The sequence below is a fragment of the Aquarana catesbeiana genome, linkage group LG07, assembly GCF_042186555.1.
Source record: "Aquarana catesbeiana isolate 2022-GZ linkage group LG07, ASM4218655v1, whole genome shotgun sequence".
Classification (NCBI taxonomy): domain Eukaryota; kingdom Metazoa; phylum Chordata; class Amphibia; order Anura; family Ranidae; genus Aquarana; species Aquarana catesbeiana.
The window spans coordinates 91,430,135-91,450,257 of record NC_133330.1 but is presented as its reverse complement, the minus strand read 5'-3'; the positions used below and the strand labels follow the sequence as shown (position 1 = coordinate 91,450,257).

Sequence of the window (20,123 nt, the reverse complement as noted above, 5' to 3'; positions counted from 1 at the left end):
GGCAGGGATACTTCTCACCAGCAGTGGGCAAAACATCCAGACCCATGCACTAGGGTAACCACATTTCCAAACTGCCAATCAGGGAAACCCCCCAGTAAGCACCGGTCGGTGATGTCACAAGGGAACGGTGCCACCATGTCACGTCGCTGGCTGACCCCGCCCCTTACCTACTTAAGCATTTGTTTCATGTATGTTAGCCCAACATTGCAGCTGCAGGCGGCCACTTAGATTCACAGAATGTAATTGTTCTTACAATGTTGGGCTAACATACATCAAACAAATGATTTTTATACCTAAAGCCCCATATGCACTATTAGATTTTCTGCAAATTTTTGTCTTCAGATTTACCAAAACCATATAATATGAGGTCAAACCTTAAGAGTTTTGATTGGTATGCAATCAGGCAGGCCCTTGCACTACATGGTTTTGGTAAATCTGAAGACAAAAATCTGCAGAAAATCTAATAGTGTGTATGGGGCTTAAGGCACTAAAGTTGTATATAAAACCCTGTACTTTATACTACAAAAGGAATACAAATGACCTGAGGGATCTAGAGTAAAAGCTGGACATACACTGACCTACCTGACTAATACACTGACCTACCTGATTCCTACACTAGTCTACCTGATTCCTACACTGACCTACCTGATTGCTGCACTGAATTACCTGACCACTACACTAAGCGACCTGATTACTACACTGACCAACCTGATCCCTACACTGACCACTACACTGACCTACCTGATTCCTACCCCCTGCATTGGGGGGGGGGGGGGCGTGTCACATCCTTAGCTCTGAGTGGCTCATGCTGGGACCTGTAGTCCTTCATTAGGAGGATGAGGTCAGTGGCAGTGGTGGGGGTGGATGAGTGTCAGTGCTGGGGGGATGGGTTTAGAGGAAATGGGATTACTAATTCTCACTTGCTGTCACTTGTTAGCCAGTGTCCACTTGGGAGGGGTGAGGGGGGTGGGAGAGAGAGACGGGGGTGAGTGAGATAGAAGGGGGGTGTGAGATAGAGAGGGGGGGCGGGAGAGAGAGGCGGGAGTGCGAGAGAGAGGGGGTGGGTGAGAGAGGGGCAGGGTGAGAGAGAGAGGGGGTGGGGTGAGAGAGGGGGGGTGGGGTGAGAGAGAGAGGGGTGGGGTGAGAGAGGAGGGGGAGGGAGAGAGGTGGTGGGAGAAAGAAAGGGGGTGAGTGAAAGTGATCCCCTATCCATGCCTGCAGTCCCTCCTGTGCCCACCTGTCCCAGCCCCTGTCTGTGTGTAGGTGTGTGTGTGATGCACCTACCTCCCGCCTATCCTCATCCTCTGGGCCCTTGGTCAGCATAACTTTCTTCTTGATGACAATCACAGCTTGGAGTGGACGTTGGAGAAGGTGTGCAGGCTCTGGGAGGTGCCGGGGACATTGTACTCACTACTGCTCAGGTCAGGGTGGTAGTGAGGTCTTCTCTTATTCCTTCCCGGGCTGTTCCTTCTAGCCAGCATCGTGCTACTCACTGGGGCCACCACTAGCTATTTCAAAATGCTGCTGGCACCGGCTTTGTCTCCGCTGCCCTGCACCCCGCCACCACTGGACCAGCAGGACTGTCCTTCTCTAGGACCATGGCATGACAAGGGGGCGGCGGTGGAGCTCAGCTGCATTGGGCCCGAGGAGCACTAGCACAGAGGAAGTGAAATCCTCCTCCACTTTCAACACTGGGCAGGGAGGGAGTCGCGGGTGTGACGTCACTGGTTGCTAGACGCCAGGCAGCTCTAGCAACCAGTGGCCAGGATTAAAGTCAGGTGGAGGTGGAGGTGGAGGCGGAGCCAGCGCTATCGCGGCTCAGACTGCCCCTGTCCCCTGAATTTCTGACTGTTCCCAGTGTCAGTTTAATTTCGGGACATTGTATTGTAGGACACAGATTTCAATTATGGGACACCCTACTCTGCACTGCATAAGAGAAACGCTCACTGCATGGAGCCACAAAGAAGCTGTATATTGTGTAGTATTTATTAATAAAATGGACAAAATAACTCATCTACCTTACTGATGGCCAAATCTACTTACAGTGCTTTGAAAAGGTATTCATACGAAACTTTCTAAATTTTGTCATGTTACAACCAAAAACGTAAATGTATTTTATTGGGATTTTATGTGATAGGCCAACACAAAGTGCGACATAATTGTGAAATGGAAGGAAAATGATAAATGGTTTTCAAAATCTTTTACAAAATAAATATATGAAAAGTGTGCATGCATTTGTATTCAGCCCCCTGAGTCAATACTTTTTGGGGATGTCTCTACCAGCTTTGCACATCTAGAGAGTGACATTTTCGCCAATTCTTCTTTGCAAAATAACTTAGGCTCTGTCAGATTGGATGGAGAGCATCTGTGAACAGCAATTTTCAAGTCTTGCCACAGATTCTCAATTGGATTTAGGTCTGGACTTTGACTGGGTCATTCTAACACATGAATATGCTTTGATCTAAACCATTCCATTGTAGCTCTGGCTGTACGTTTAGTGTCGTTGTCCTGCTGGAAGGTGAACCTCAGCCCCATTCTCAAGTCTTTTACAGACTCTAAGGCCCCTTTCACACGATCCGACCGTTCAGGTCCGCCTGTCAGTTTTGACGGCGGACCTGAACGAGGGCGCTCCATGTTAGCCTATGGAGCGACGGATGTCAGCAGAGACATGTCCGCTGACATCCGACCCGGTCCGATCCGCTTAAAGCAGACAGATTGCCCTACGTCCAGGTCCCTCGCTGGCGGATCGTATTGGGTGAGATCTGATGAAAACGGACATGCTGTCCATTTTCATCCGATCCCTCCATAGGCGGCAGTGGCGCCTGACAAGCCCCTCCCCGCTCAGTGAGCAGAGAGGGACCTGTCATCCGCCGGCTCAGTGGAGATCAACGGAGAGATCTCCCGCTGAGCCGGCGGTGTGAAAGGGGCCTAATGCCTTGTACACACGACTGGACTTTCCAGCAGACTAGGTCCGACGGTCTTCCCGACGGACTTTCGGCAGACTTCCAATGAACTTTCCAAACGGACGGACGTGCGCACACACAACTGGAATTTCCGGCAGAATAGGTCCGGCGGCCTTCCCAACGGACTTTCGATGGAGTTACGGCAGACTTACAAACTGACGGACTTGCTCACACACGGACTAAAGTCCGTTCATTTTGAACGTAATGAGGTATGACGGGACTAAAAAAGGAAATCAATCTCGCCCCGTCGCTGAGCATACCAGGCCCTCAGGTCTGGTATGGATTTTAAGGGGAACCCCCTACGCCAAAAAAACGGTGTGGGGGTCCCCCCAAGATCCATACCAGACCCTTATCCGAGCACGCAGCCCGGCCAGTCAGGAAAGGGGGTGGGGATGAGCGAGCGCCCCCCCCCCCCCCCGAACCGTACCAGGCCGCATGCCCTCAACATGGGGGGTGGATGCTTTGGGGAAAGGGGGGGCCCTGAGGCCCCCCCACCCCAAAGCACCTTGCCCCCATGTTGATGAGAACAAGGGCCTCTTCCCGTCAACCCTGGCCGTTGGTTGTCGGGGTCTGCGGGCGGGGGGCTTATCGGAATCTGGGAGCCCCGGGGAGGGGCGCTCGCTTGTCCCCACCCACTTTCCTGACCGGCCAGGCTGCATGCTCGGATAAGGGTCTGGTATGGATTCTGGGGGGACCCCCATGCCATTTTTTCGGCGTAGGGGTTCCCCTTAAAATCCATACCAGACCTAGGGGACATTGTCACCTCTTTCAATAAGAAAATGTGTTTTTCCTATTTCAGCGAGTGCGAGATGTATAGTACCCTGTCACCGAGAACCAGCGCAATAGGATCGCACTGGAAACATTCTCGCAGGCAGGTGCTGTAGCTGCCCTTACATCGTATTTGGTACATCAGACAGGCATACAGACAAACGGGCTTCCCGATAGGAACTGGGTCTGGCGGAGTTACGGTGGGAAGATTTCAAACATGTTTCAAATCTAAAGTCCGTCAGATTTTCGAGCGAAAGGGTCCGTCGGAAGTCCGATGAAGCCCACACACGGTTGGATTGTCGACGGATTTGTTCCTTCGGACCAGTCCGGTCGAAAAGTCCGCTCGTGTGTACAGGGCATTACAGGTTTTCTTCTAAGATTGTCCTGTATTTGGCTCCATCCATCTTCCCATCAACTTTGACCAGCTTTCATGTCCCTGTTGAAGAAAAGCATCCCTACAACATGATGCTGCCACCACAATGTTTCACAGTGGAGATCATGTGTTTAGGGTGATCTGCAGTGTTAGTTTTCCGCCACACATAGCGTCTTGCTTTTAGGCCAAAAAGTACAATTTTGGTCTCATCTGACTGGACTATCTTTTTCCACATGTTTGCTGTGTCCCTCACATGGCTTCTCGAAAACTGCAAATGGGACTTCTCATGGCTTTCTTTCAACAATGGCTTTCTTCTTGCCATTCTTCCATAAAGGCCAGATTTGTGGAGTGCAGGACTAATAGTTGTCCTGTGGACAGATTCTCCCACCTGAGCTGTAGATCTTTGCAGCTCCTCCAGAGTTACCATGGGCCTCTTGGCTTCTTCTCTGATTAATGCTCTCCTTGCCTGGCCTGTCAGTTTAGGTGGACGGCCATGTCTTGGTAGGTTTGCAGTTGTGCCATACTCTTTCCATTTTTGGATGATGGACTGAACAGTGCTCCGTGAGATGTTGAAAGCTTGGGATATTTTTTTATAACCTAACCCTAACCCTAACTTCTCCACAACTTTATCCCTGGTGTTTTACTTGGCCTTCGTGATGCTGTTTGTTCACTAAGGTTCTCTAACAAACCTCTGGGGGCATCACAGAACAGCTGTATTTATACTGAGATTAAAGCGTAACTCCACTTTTGTTGAGAAAAAAACATTACCCTCTGGGTGATCTATGTAAATTGCAAGGATTATAAAAACCTTTGTTGCAGAGTCCTACCTTTTGTTATTCTGAAGTAATCTCTGTGTGTTTGTCTGTGCCTCTTTATTAAGTGGGTCTAATGGGAGTGCTTTCACAATTAACTGTCAGGTGAGCAGCTGCAGGGCACTAATGAGGAAATTTTCTGGGCCTGCATCCCTTTAGAAGTGCTCCTATTGAAAGTATCTCTCCAAAAATGACATTTTTGTTGCAGGGGATGCCTGAAATCTGACTTCTGGGAAAATTGGTGAGCCAATCATACAAGCAGGAAATAATATTTCTGGGGTGTGTTCAGTACACACTCTGTGTACAGAACAACTCCATGTAGCCATATTGTAATGCATTCTCAGAAAATTACAGTGGCTGCAGATTGAAAAGGAAAGGTCATTTTTAATAACATTCAGTTACAATATGATTAGTGTCGTGATTATATGTGCTATTTTATTTTTTTCTTATTTGCTATTTTTTTCCCATGAAAGTGGAGTTACCCTTTAAATTACACACAGGTGGACTCTATTTACTAATTAGGTGACTTCTGAAGGCAAATGGTACCACTAGATTTTAGTTAGGGGTATCAGAGTAAAGGGGCTGAATACAAATGCACGCCACACTTTTCAGATATTTATTTGTAAAAAAAAATTTAAAACCATTTATCATTTTTCTTCCACTTCACAAATATGTGCAAATTTGTGTTGGTCTATCAAAAAAAAACGATAAAATACATTTATGTTTTTGGATGTAACATGACAAAATGTGGAAAATTTCAAGGGGTCTGAAAACTTTTTCAAGGCACTGTAAATCTAGTGCAGCACTACACTCGTAGAAGTCCCTGGAAAGAATAGGTCCCTTGTTCCTTGCCTCAACCTCCTCAAGAACCTGAGCCCCTCTGACACAGTATGTGGAATGTATAAACATGCAATAGCACAGAAAATCACCTGAAAATAGCACTCAGCAGTAAGACTGCATTCACACCTGAGCATTTTCAACTCGTAAAACGCTCATCTCAAAAGTTCAAAAACGCCCAGCAAACAAAATTCCATTAATTTAAATGGCCCCTGTTCACATCTGAGCGTTCTGTCACCTGAAGCAAAAGGCCTGAAACTCAAAAAAGTACATTAGCTTCTTTTTGGGCAAAAAAGTAAAAACGTGCGACTTTCCGCCTGAAAACGATACAATCAGGACTGAATGCAGCCTTATACCTTATTAAAGGAGCAGGCATTGTCACGAAACAAAGTTGGTAACAAAGTAAGCATACAGTTAAATCAACGGTGGAAGCATAGATCCCAACTGTCCCTGATTTCGAGGGCCTGTCCCTGATTTGGAGCAATGTCCCTCTGTCCCCCTTTCCTCCTCATTTGTCCCTCATTTTGATCTCATATATATCATTGTATATAAAATGCACTATTTATCTATCAAAAAGTGTTTTACAGCACTAAACCTTTCATCCAATTTCTAAATGGCTGCATTTGTAAATTCTAAAAGCCAATATAACGGGAATTAGTAGTGGTAAAAAAAGCACTTGTGGGTTTAAACAATCTATTTCTTTTGTAAAATTCTCCTTTAGGGGGACGTGGACGGGTGTGTCCTATGCCTATGTACTTTTGCTAATAGTTGTCCCTCATTCCCATTTCAGAAAGTTGGGAGGTATGGTGGTAGTAACACTTTTTAGTATACAGAATAGTGAATGGCAAAGACTAAGCATAGGATGATGTTTGGTGTTTAGATCAATATAAACAGTAGCAAGGCCACCTTAGGTGCAGCAGTGAGCAGTAATAAACTGTAAGCAACCAAATACAGGAACTTTACTGCCAGAGTACATTATTGGAGGTTATGCTAGGCCTAGACTGACTGGTTCGCACTGTTCATAAGGAAATGATAAAAATTGAAAAGGGGAACAAAAAGGGGGTTGTAGGATGATTAAACAGGAGGAGCAGCCCTTTGAACTGTTCTACTGTCTGCTATAATTAGGGCCCTTTAACCACTTGCCGACCACTGCACGCCGATATACGTCGGCACAATGGCAGCGGTGGGCAAATGGGCGTAGCCGTGCCCACGGGATCGGAGGACTCGATGTCCGCCGGTCTCCCGGCGATCGCGTCACGGAGCGGCAGAACGGGGAAGTGCCTATGTAAACAAGGCATTTCCCCGTCCTGCTTTGTTTTATGACAGAGATCACTGCCCCCTGTCATCAGGAGCAGTGATCGCTGTCATGCGAGTTGAAACCCATCCCTCCCACAGTTAGAATCACTCCCTAGGACACACTTAACCCCTTCATCGCCCCCTAGTGGTTAACCCCTTCCCTGCCAGTGTCATTGACACAGTAATCAGTGCGTTTTTATAGCACTGATCGCTGCATAAATGACAATGGTCCCAAAATAGTGTCAAAAGTGTCCACCATAATGTCACAGTCCCGATAAAAAAAACGCAGATCGCCGCCATTATTAATAAAAAAAATAATAATAATTAAAATTGCGATTTTTTTTTACCAAAAATATGTAGAAGAATATATATCAGCCTAAACTGAGGAAAAAAATATTTTTTATATATTTTTGGGGGATATTTATTATAGCAAAAAGTAAAAAATATTGTGTTTTCTTCAAAATTGTCACTGTTTTTTTGTTTATAGCACAAAAAATAAAACCCGCAGAGGTGATCAAATACCACCAAAAGAAAGCTCTATTTGTGGGGAAAAAAGGATGTCGATTTTGTTTGGGTGCAACGTCGCACGACCGCGCAATTGTCAGTTAAAGTGGCGCAGTGCCGAATCGCAAAAAGTGCTCTAGTTAGGAAGGGGGTAAAATCTTTCGGGGCTGAAGCGGTTAAAAAGAGTTGGTGCACTTATTGGTCATCCTAACAAACCAGCATACAATATACGGTGGTAATGGTACAACGTAAAGTACTGTGCAAACATTTTAAGGTCCATTCACACCTCCCAGTGCTATATAACGTGGCGGCTGGTGTGCAGAGCAATTCAGTGGGAATTGCCGTTCTGTACTGCTTCATTCTTTGTTTTTAAAACAAACTTTATTGAAATGTCATACAGACACTTCATAAAGTTCAATTGGCCCCCAAGTGGTGCAAGGTGGTGCCTCACGCTGTGCTGCACTGAAAAAAAGTAGTGCTTGCACCACTCTTTTTCAGCACACCATGCCGCACACCACTGCAACGCATATATCATAAGCTATAATAAGGCTTACCTATAGGTACTGTAAATATCTCCTAAACGTGCACGGTTTGCAATGCATAATAGCAGATTATAAGTTTGCCTTACAGTTTAAAAAAAAAAAAAACAGCTGGTGGTTTACTACCGCTTTAATGCAGCAGATGAAAGACACATCATGCTTACTTCCAGCAGTGCCATCAGCACAGAACTGATGGAAACCAGTGGCACCCAGGTACAACCATCTACTGTCCAGAGGAGTTTGGCCAGAAGTGGTCTTCATGGAAGAAAGAAAGCCATACGTGGTAACAAGGCTAAGTGACTCAGCTATGCTTGGAAACATAGGAACTGGGGTGCAGAAAGATGGCAGCAGGGTGCTCTGGACTGATGAATCTAAATATTTGACTTTAGCAGGAGGCAGTTTGTTTGCTGAAGGGCTGGAGAGCAGTATAATAATGAGTGTAGGCAACAGTGAAGCGTAGTGGAGGTTTGGGGTTTCATTTCTGCAAATAGAGTTGGAGATTTGGTTAGGATCGATGGTGTACTTAATGCTGAGAAATACAGGCAGATACTTCTCCATCATGCTATGCCATCAGGGATCTGTGGTTAGTTCTCCAAGATGTTTGGAATAGCTTACCTGTTTCTTCAAAAACTATGCAAGTGTACCTAGAAGAATTAATGCTGTTTTGAAGGCAAAGGGTGGTCACACCAAATATTGATTTGATTTGGATTTCTCTTCTGTTCATTTACTTCCCATGTTGTTATTTGTTTTCTTCTTCTATTTCTGGAACTTTTTGACACCTGCCTAAAACATTTTGTTTAATAGTGTATATGGCACAGATACAATGTCCAGGAGAGTATAAATGCAGGTAAGATAAAACACAGGTGTGGTGTGGATGTGATATATTTATTGTCTTGCCTACAATGACTTAGCTCCTACTAATAGAGCGATTGATGGGCGATGAGCCGTCTCACCAGTCCTTGCGATGCGGGTGTGAGCTTTGCTGGAGAATGGGGTGCCCTGCTCTCTCCCTATTCAATGCCTATGGAATCCAGCAGTGGGTGAGATGACATTCCAGTCCCTCTGTAGCAATGGTGTGGTGCAATCACTGTGGTCATTGATGTGCATCAAGGGTGTCTATCTCTTCCTGGGCCTCCACTCGATTCTCGGGTCAGGCTTGCTACAGTTTGTCAGTGGCTGCAGGTGTGTATTCCCCCGAATCTATAGCGCCAAGAGAGTAAAGTTTTGCCAGGCAGTTCAGTAAAAGCCATCTCACCACTCCCCCTGCACCTTGGCACCTCCTGGGAACTGTTGTTTATGGAAACCACTGGCCCCATTGTATGGCTGCCATCTTGAACTACAGCTCCCATTATTCACAGTGCTCTGCATACAAGACTACAGGCTGGTTTGACTATGGCTCGACCCCTGCTGGTTGGAGAGGATAGTGCAGCATAACATCAGCATTACAGTAGAAAGCAGAGCTACAGAGGACATTGGCTCATTCTCCATGTTGCTGTAGCCCAGCACTTGGCTATACTAGGAAAAAAATGTAGCACTTTAGAATTTTACATTAGAAAAAATTACAACTTACCATGTTTAATTCCAGAGAAAGGAGCCATAAAACATTTCCTGATGTATTTAGCTGCACAATTCATGTAAGGAAATGTTATTTATTAATTATAGAACAGCTGGGATGCATTCTTTTTTATGGTTAAGCCACGGGAGCCCATACAAAAGGAGCAAGAGAGCTGAATGCAGCCAATTTAACAACGGTTTGGTATGCCTGGACTAAAGCTGGCTATACACTATTATATTTTTTGGTTCAGCCTGCCGAATTCATCCGAATTCCCCTGTTGGGCTATTTTATGCTGACAGCCACTGACAGTGGCTGGCAGAATACTTAAACAGCAACTGCATCTGATTGGATTTAGCCTCTGTTCAGCAAACAGTTCTCAGCCCAGCTCAACTGATTTATGAATCAAAGGGTGTCATGTGGGTGATGACCAATAGGGTGACCCACTAAGCAAAATTTAAACAGTGTATGGCCACACTATAGCAATCACGCTAGTAGTGGCTGCTTTAGCAGCCTTATGGAATTAAGTGCAGAACCCTTAAGAAATGAAACAGGGGTAATGTCAGTGTTCTGACTGAAGAAATGTAAAAAAGAAAGCTTTGGAATAGCACACTTGTACATCACCATTGCTTTTTGTACTCTATCACTACTAATATCTAGCTCAGTGCAGCTTAAGCTGGCCATACACTGTTGGAATCTTGCTTAATTGGAGACCCTGTCAATCAAAAAATCAAAGGAGCCAATTGGAGATTCGTCTGGCGAACAGCAGCTGCATACAGTCAGATGCAGTTGCTGTTTGGGTATTCTCTCATTGGCACCCAGCATAAAATAGCCCATCTGGACAATTGGTCCATCTGATGGACAACTTCTGCAGGCTGAACAAAAAAAGATAATAATGCAGTGGCAGCTGGTGCTCCATCAGTTGAGGGGGGAGGCGTCAGACAGACCTGACCACAGACATCCCCCCCCCCCCGTCGCTCCACCTCATACTAACCCCCCCTCGCATCACTGGAGCCTGCCACCGCACACCATTGCCACACCCCCCCGGTTGCTGGCTCGCTCAGCCTCCAGCCCACCAGGCCCCCCATCAGCCCTGCACTTACCTCATGCAGGTCACGGCTGTGGATTCCCCCCTCTGTCCTGGCCATCGCTTCTCCTCCCGGTTCAATCAGGTCTTCGGACTCCTGGCTAATGGGGGTCTTAGGACTCCTGGCCATAGGGGTCTCGGGACCCGATTCCTGATTGACCAGGAGGAGAAACAGGAAGACATTAGCAAATAATAATTTGCTAATGTCACACAACAGGGTGGGCGCAGAGCTCTGCACCCTGAGCCCACCCTTTTTTGAAGCCAATTAGAGCCTCCGGCTCTAATCACATGCTTAAAAAAAAAAAACACTGGATTCCATGGGTGCGGCACCCTGCATGGAGATTAGGGGATGGGCGCATGGATTAGGGGGTTGTACCCCAAAGGAGCGGCCACCACTGTGATAGTGTATAGCCAGTTTTAGACCAGGCATGCCAATTGGATGTTTTATGGACTACATGCAGCTCCTTCTTTGTGGTCTTCAGGGATTTAAACATAAAAAAATGCACCCCAGCTGTTCTATAGTTTATGAATTATACTTCTTTACATGAATTTTCCAAGTGAATGGCTGGGGGGGGGGCATGTCAGCACAGATCTTGGTCACTGGAGGACAGGCAGGCTGTACTCCCAGCACAACTAGAAAAATGACCACAATGTCGCTAATGTCTTTCTGTTTCTCCTACCGGCCAATCAGGAAGTGGGTCCTGAGACCCAAATGTCCGGGAGTCCTAACACCCGACTGGACACGGGTCCTAAGTCCTGATTGGCCAGGAGGAGAAGCCACTGCCGGGACTCAAAAGGAGATGCAGGAGGGGAAGCTGCCACCTGGATGGGGTAAGTGCAGGGGCTGTTGGGGGGCCTGGCAGGCGATGGGCGAGCGATGCCCCGATCGAGCGCCGGGGGGGAAGTGGCGATTGAGCGAGCAAGAGCTGGGGGTGTGATGTACGGTTTGTTGGCTGGCTGGGGAGGCTGCGGGCTGCCCTCCCCCCCAAGAAAATTGAGCACTAGCAGCCACTGGCATTACCCAAGGTTTATTGGAGAGCCCAAAAAGCCAAATTAATACTCACAAACAACAGAAGTGATATGCAAGACACTCTCTGATGGTCAATCTCTGATCAACATTCCTCAGAGCTCAAAAACTCGTTTGAGCCCTGAGGAAGGTGATGCATCCCCGAAACATGTTAGCCTGCCGACATCGCCAATTGTGTGGTTATCCATCACCACATTGATTGACCATCAGAGAGTGTCTTGCATATCACTTCTGTTGTTTGTGAGTATTAATTTGGCTATGCGGTATATTCCAATAAACCTTGGGTAATGCACTAGGCGTTTGTGTGTTTCTTTGTTAATATTTCAGGTCTGAGGTTTAAAACCACTTTAGGTAGGTTTAGCCCTCAATAGACATAATGCGCCCCCCCCCCTTGAAAACGTAGTCCTCTCAGGTTGGTCCAGTGTTTCATAAGTCCCATTCATTTTTGAAATGCCTCTTTACAAGACCTTTTTTCTTTTGACATGCATTGTTTTTTCAAGCATGTCAAATGATTTCCCCATTGCCAAAAGAGGTTCCTAAATTTTTCTACACAATGAATAGAGAACAATGGAGAAATTAAAGGAAGGTTCCAATCTGATGCATCTCTTTCCTATATGATGGCAGTCACTCAAGAATCTCCATCTATGTGGTGTAAAACTGCATAAAAAAAAGTAAATCGTCCTCCTTGTATGTGCAACTCAGTCCGGTCTAATCAATGCTAATTATTCTTCATTAGCATGACATGCCGTGGGTAACAAAAGTCTTTATGAGTCTAATCTCATCAATTATAGTTGTGGATCGGCATTACAAGGGTTATTTTTTTCCTCCCAATCTTTATCAGTCATTTCACATGTATGTGTGTCCCATGGTTTGTGTCACTGTGTGACCGGACACTGAGTGATAATTAACTTCCTGACTCGTTTTAACTCTACCACAACTAGATTAGATGTTAAAGTACCTAATGTACTCATACAGGGCACAGGAAAATTCACAAGGGAGCAAATCCAGTGGCACACAAAAGGGACATAGACAGGTTAATACAATGTACAATATTACATAAAGAAGGCAAAAGAGATATTTATATACCAAAGAAGACTCAAGGACGGTGACACATACGGTGACGCAGACTGAGCAAGCAATGTATGCAAAGGCACAAAGTGACATAAAATGAAACAGCGCTGTACAAAGGGACATACAGTATTATAATGATAAAAGGCATATAAGTTCATGCTGTTCTCAATGACAACTATAAGTGGCCATAAATAATGAGATTCACCAAAAATGAAAAGTCCTATACAGGGTAAAGGTATGAAATGCTACAATAACAACTTGTATGGGGAGTATAGGTTCCTACATACAGGCTTATTAAATATACAGTAAAGAACAGTACAAAAAGTGCATTCATCCCCAAAAAAATGATCATAAATAATATTTTAATGAGCTAAATCTGTCCAGTTGCTATTGGTTACATCCCCTCCAGCATCATCACTGATTTTGCACTGTCTTACAAAGTCTGATATATTGTAAAGAGTAATGAGAGATACAAAAGCGATGAATCATAGCACGTATAAGAAAAACAGGGTCATGCAAATCATATGGGGGGTCAAAGTGCAGCATGCTGAGGACCCTCAATCTATTTTATGAGCAGGTTGCAGATGCAAAATGCAGACACAGATTAATATCTCATATATTCAACTTGACTTTACAATGCAGACGCAGAAGTGTGTTGCCCGACAAATACAAGGATAGATAAAAACTGACGCTTACAGTCGTGAAAAGCATGGAAATACAAAGATCATATAAAGACCAATATAGTAATAGCTGTATTTAGGGATGTGCAGTAACCCAAGGCATTGGTCTTAATGAACTTAATTGCTGCTAGCTCATGAGTCTAATTGCACTTTCTTTTAAGAGGATTTTAAATATTTAAGTGAAAGCAAGTTCATCAATATGGTGCAAGAATTTTATATAGTACTTCCACATACCTGTGCAAGGTCTCTCCTATATCAGATGTGGCTCACTAATTAGGAAACAAAACAGTTGGGTGCCTCTTGCAAGTAGGCAGAGGTGTTCTTTGCAGCCCCTGATGACTTGCTTGGGTCAGTTTCACCTGTACAGGTGCTTTTTCCCCCAGGTGCCTCTACTGGCTCTCCAATTTCACGCTCCTTCTTTCTGTGCTTTTAACCTGTTCGCTCTGTTTCAGTCTCCCTGTGTCTCTATCTCCCCGTATCAAGGATTTGTCTGACAGTGGCACACAGGTTGCAAACCAATCAGGGGCTGAGAAGGTGGAGAGAGGGGGAGTGAGTGGGAGTGAGGGAGAGAAAGCTATAAATACATAGGGAGAGAGAGGGATGGACATAAAGAAAGAGTGAACATTTAAAAAAAGGAAATTGAGAAAAAGGTGAAGAAAGAATGAAGAAGAGAGATGCATTAACTCTTTTTCTAGCTGTGTAGTATATTGGATGCATCTCTACACTGATGCCATCAGTGGATACATGTAATATTTCACATTATTCATTGAGGCAGGGGTAATGTTATTTCCCCAAAGGGACCGAAAAAGAAAAAAAAAAACACCCTGCCTGTAACCCTTTCCACTGTACCACTTAGCAGTTAATATAAAAAGAGGTTCCCTGTTAAGTGGCAGATAGTGAGTTAATGGGAGTCATGGAGTGACCTCCCCCACTTCACTGCGTCATTCCTCACACTCATTCTCCCCCTCTCTACCTCATTCATTTTTCCGCATGCATCCATCCTGCCCCATTCATATCCCTCTCCTCTGCTAACCCCTACTCACTGCTGACACACATACCAATGCACCCATAGCTTGTACTTATGCAGCAGCCATCTAGGGGAGATAGACATATCATCCTGTATCACCAATTACATATCTATTACATGGTCCAGCAAACACTTGCTGCAAAAAAATGCAGCAAGCCTCTGCTTTTCCAAAAATATATACCTATAGCGTGTACATGTGCGTCCAGAAAAGTCATAAAAAAGTATTTTAGATCAGCAGCCCACATGACGCACAACACAGTAATTAAAAAATATTTATTTATAGTCCAAACCGTATACAGGCTTACAAGAGAACAATGGATTTTTTTTTTTTTTTTGTTCAAAATCGACAGCGAGGATAGCAATGAATAATAATATTAAGCAACTAGGGAAATGGTAAATCCAGGAAGTCAAATTTCCCTAGGTGACGGAAAGAACAACATCGTGTTTGAAGAAAGGGTTGGTGGCAGAGGGCTTGCGAGTGTCTGCGGTAGCAGGCTGGGGATTCCTCTTCCAAGATTCTGTATAAAACAAAAGACAGGCAATCAGGCACAGGAAGAATAGAAACAGTGAGACACTGTACTGTACACAGCAGTATCCGAGCCCCTTTCACCTCTTGTCAGACTAGAAATGATGCCATGACATGCATTCTTAGGCATTTGCATATTGACAGCCTTTGCTAGCATTTTTCTGAATAATGTGATGAAAAAGAATAATAGAGATGGTTTTATTAGAAAAATAAGCTGAAAAAGACTTACGGATTTGTGATTAAAAAGAATTTGTCACCACACATATCCAGGACTGGCATTTCCCTCCTGAATGCAGGTTTTTTATTAGAAACCAGGAGTATTAATAAACAAAACCTGCGCACACCAAAAATGAATCACATTCAATACTGATGTTTCAGGGACACCGGAAATTTTCCAAGTGATCCTAAACAGAATGATGAGTTATGACTGGCATAAAAATCAGGTATGCCTCTGTGGTCATTATGCCACAACTGAGAGTTTTATCACAACTGTAAGCCATGATAGTCTGCTGTGTGCCTGAATGGTGGCAATAGTTAGATCTCTCTAAGGGTTAGTGGAATGATGTCAAACCTTTGAGGGATAATTGTATAATCATCATCATACCAACAGACAAGAGGGAGCTTTCACTGTGTTGGTATAATAATGTATACCTTACTTAGGCAGATCGTTATCCTCCGATATATAAAAATCCTGTGTAGGACATTGCTAACCATGTATATATATATATATATATATATATATATATATATATATATATATATATATATATGGATTGCAATGATAATGGATAGCTAACCAATGATACTAACAATTTCCTGACATTCAACACCCTATGGCGCTAGATATTTCTGGCACCCCAAAGTCTACAACACATTACATTACTAGAATAACCAACTGTGCACTGTGAGGACCTTCTTCAACATCTTACATCTTTGTAATCTTTTATTCCTGACAATGGGTTCAATGCTGTAAAACATGTTTTCAAAGCTTTGCCCAATATTCCTACACTACCTTACATTTAAAATATTTTGCCTCTAGCTTATCACTGTGAACAGATAAATCTACTCTGGGTACCAGAACTCCTTCAACAGCTAAGGGGGCAACAATGAGCAAGTTGATAGTCCTGTCATCTGCAAATCTAAAGATTTGGGCGAAGAAGGGTTCATCTATATGGATGCCACCCATGTGTTTAGGTGGATGGCCTGTATTGATGACATTTTTCATTATTTGGAAAAATACACAGCACCAATGTGAGGACTGCATCCACATAATAAATTGTATATTTCCCTCTACTGTATTTAGAGGAAAAATTGGTGCTGACTAGAATTCAGAGGATTAGCAGGTTGAGTCTTATGCCTATGTAGTAAAAAGGTAGAAATCTGAGAGTTCTTCTTCATGTTGACCCTAAATATTAGTATGAAAGCCTCTTTATGTCTATCTTCAAATAATATACCGGAAGGTATAAAACATTGGTCTCCAAACTGCAGCCCTTTGCTTGCCTTTATCCGGCCCCTGGGGTACTATTTCTTCCACTAATATAAGGCACTATTCCTCCCACTGATACCAATGATGGGAAATGTATTTTTATAATTATTACTGATACCAATGATGGGGAACTAATTTTTCCACCGATGCCAGAGATGGGGGGGCACTATTCCTTCCACTGAAACCAATAATGTCATTTTATTTACTCTTACTCACCACCAAACCTATGGCATTGTATACTCCCACCAATGCCAGGGCACTTTCTACTCCCACTGGCCACAGTCCAGCCCCCTGAAGCTTGAAGGGCAGTAAACTGGCACTTTGTTTTGGAAATTTGGAGACCCCGGTATAAAGGATGTTACAGAATTGAATGTCTACTTCTAGAAATGCAATAGCTCCTATTATGTATTGCTGAATACAATGCTTCTATCGAATTCTCGTTCCAAAAGCATTACAATTAAATTAAAAATGTTGATATATATGCATGTGAATGTAATGCTGCCTAATGATTTTGACTTGCTGTCCCTCTCTCAATGAAGGTTATCACTCTGCTCAGATACTCTCTGTGGTTAGCTGATCTTGTTTCTGCACTCCTTTAGCAGGGATGCAAATTGTATTGATTAATAGTAGCCATTAGAGCAGTGTTTCTCAACCAGGGTTCTGTAGAACCCAAGGTCCCTCCTGAGGTTGCTAGGGGTTCCTTGAGCTTTGGGCAATAGTAGATTGATCTCCCTGCTTCACTGATCATCAATGCAAGGCAGTAATTTTCCACTACTTCTCAACTTAGGTTAGAGTGGACCCTAAGTACACATCATTACTCATTATTCTTATATTTAAAACCTTTCTTTGATGTATTATTCACATTATTGTATCAAGAGCTGTAGGAATAATCCTTTTTTAGCACAGGTTCCCAGAGAACCTGAAAATGTTTTCAAGGGTTCCTCAGGGGTAAAAACCTTGAGAAAGAATAGAGAGTATTCAAACCTGTTTATGTAATATGATTGTCAAACTGAGGAATAGTAAACACGCATTAACGTGAATATCATGTCAAATTGCAGGAAAATTGCAGGTAAATGGTATAATAATGACTTAAAATATCTGCTCTCTAATGATATTCTTTTCCCTTTAAAGTTCCTATAAAAATGATAAGGAATAGTGATGATGTAAACATGTTTGCAACTCTATAAGTATACACGAATGACATACATACAGTATGTTTGACCTGATCTTTCTATACTGCAATAAAGCTTGGTCACCCACCTGTCCCCAGCCTGGGATTTTGACAGTAGTGGAGCAGCAGAAGATTAATGAGTTTACCTCCCCTTCTGTCAGCATGTTACTTGTCAGCACATGTACATTGCAATTTATATTAGACACGTAACTGCAGTAACTGCAATAATTGATATCTTCCTCTGTCTACCTGGAGAGGATCAGAATTAAAAGCAACCTGTAAGCTCAGAAACATGGACACCAGCATGCAATAGGAAGCTCTGGGTCTGTCATCTTTATCTTTGCTTCACTATTTTATACATCATTGAAGTGAAACAAGCATGTGCACACCACCACAAATTTTAGTGGTGGGAAGCTGGAGATAACTTTCAGAATGTCAAAAAGCTAGCATAATCAAGCATAATTAAATGTCAGACATTTTTAACAGTTCCAAAAATACAGCCAATAGCTTTATAAAGCAGGTGCCAATGAAAATGAAGAATAAGAATCAAGATAGCTTTGAATTGTGACCTACATATCCTTCCAAGACATCTAACCATGATAGGGCAGCAGGGTGCACAGGTTGTTAAAAATATATTTTTAACTTTGAAGGCAGTTAGGCAAGCCCTTTTTTCTAAGTGAGGAGTGAATATATCTGCCACATTTGAGATCCATGGTGAACTGACCTAAATCACAGCCAGAGATCTACAAATGTCTCCTGATTCACCATTTTTCTATTTTTTAACCTCTATAATAATATGAAGGAAACCAAGACATCAGACATATGGGATAAAAGTGTCCGAGCTTTGGCTGTCAGTACAGCCTTGCATTTAGCTGTAAAAGGAAGGTTTTTGAATCTGCTGCAGGTATGAAGTTTTTTATAGGGTCTCTCTAATTCACAGAGTAACAGTGCAGGGTCTAAAGCATTGAAGTCACTACCAAACTATTTGCATGGAGTTTGTAAGATTTCTTTGTGTCTGCTTAGGGTTCAGCTGAGAACTCTGGTCTTCTGGCACTATCCAAAAAAGTAATGAGTAGTGTGTGTATATGTATGACTTTAACCGGTTCAATACAGGGCATTTTCACCCCCTTCCTTCCCAGGCCAATTTTTAGTTTTCAGCACTGTCGTACTTTAAGCGACAATTGTGCAGTTGTGCGACGTTGTACCCAAAAAAAATCAACGTCCTTTTTTTCCCACAAATAGAGCTTTCTTTTGGTGGTATTTGATCACCTCTGCGGTTTTTATTTTTTGCGCTATAAACAAAAGAAGAGCGACAATTTTGAAAAAAACACAATATTTTTTACTTTTTGCTATAATAAATATCCCAATTTAAAAAAAAAAAAAAAATTTTTTTTCCTCAGTTTAGGCCGATACATATTCTTCTACATATTTTTGGTAAAAAAAAAATCGCAATAAGCGTATATTGATTGGTTTGCGCAAAAGTTATAGCGTCTACAAAATACGGGATAGATTTATGGCATTTAAAAAAAATATATATTTATTTTTTTTTACTAGGAATAGCGGCGATCACGATTTTTTTTCGTGACTGCGACATTATGGTGGACACATCGGACACTTTTGACACATTTTTGGGACCATTCACATTTATACAGCGATCAATGCTATAAAATTGCATTGATTACTGTGTAAATGTGACAGGCAGTGAATGGGTTAACCACTAGGGGGACACAAGGGGTTAAATATGTTTCCTAGGGAATGATTCTAACTGTAGGGGGTGGGAACGTACAAGGGGAGGAGACCGATCAGTGTTCCGCTGTACTGGGAACACAGATCGGTCTCCTCTCAACTGACAGGACGTGGATCTGTGTGTTTACACACACAGATCCACGGTCCGGCCCGGTTAACGGGCAATCGCGGGTGCCCGGCGGACATCGCGGCCGCCCGGCACACGCACCGGGTCCCGAGCAACGCGGCGGGCGCGCGCACCCCCTGGGCGGCCGGGAAGCCCAGGACGTCATATGACATCCACCCAGGATGGGAGATCCCATCTGTGGACGTCATATTACAATACGCGGGTAGGGAAGTGGTTAAAGTTTAAGCTCCTCTGGAGCAAGAACTCATGCAAATTGTTTTCAGTAAGGTACTACATTGCAGGTGTAAATCAATAAACAAACCATGTTGCCCCCGTTGCATTTAATGAATTTCTAAGATTCAAAGATCAGCTGGAAGCCCTGGAGTTAAAGGTAGTCTAACCTTGATAAAGACTTTTCAATGTAATGGAGGACAAAGAAGAAAGAAAACCCTTGGATTTTTAGCTACCAAATAACTTGGTGAATAGGGGAGCAGGGATGTTCTAATTTTGAAAGCAAGTGGTTACTTAGTGAATTTCTTTTTACTTTAAATT

General features: G+C 43.5%; 2 protein-coding genes across 2 annotated transcripts in view; both read right to left on the bottom strand.

The window, feature by feature from the left end:
• Positions 1-14,647, bottom strand: part of SSTR3 (somatostatin receptor 3) — a 50,729-nt gene extending 36,082 nt beyond the window's left edge. Inside the window, exon 1 of the mRNA XM_073592478.1 lies at positions 13,744-14,647. The gene's annotated coding sequence lies outside the window, so the exon portion shown is untranslated. The remainder of the gene's footprint in view (positions 1-13,743) is intronic.
• A 147-nt stretch (positions 14,648-14,794) lies between these two features.
• RAC2 (Rac family small GTPase 2) overlaps positions 14,795-20,123 on the bottom strand; it is a 100,325-nt gene continuing 94,996 nt past the window's right edge. The window contains exon 7 of the mRNA XM_073592479.1: positions 14,795-15,054. The gene's annotated coding sequence lies outside the window, so the exon portion shown is untranslated. The remainder of the gene's footprint in view (positions 15,055-20,123) is intronic.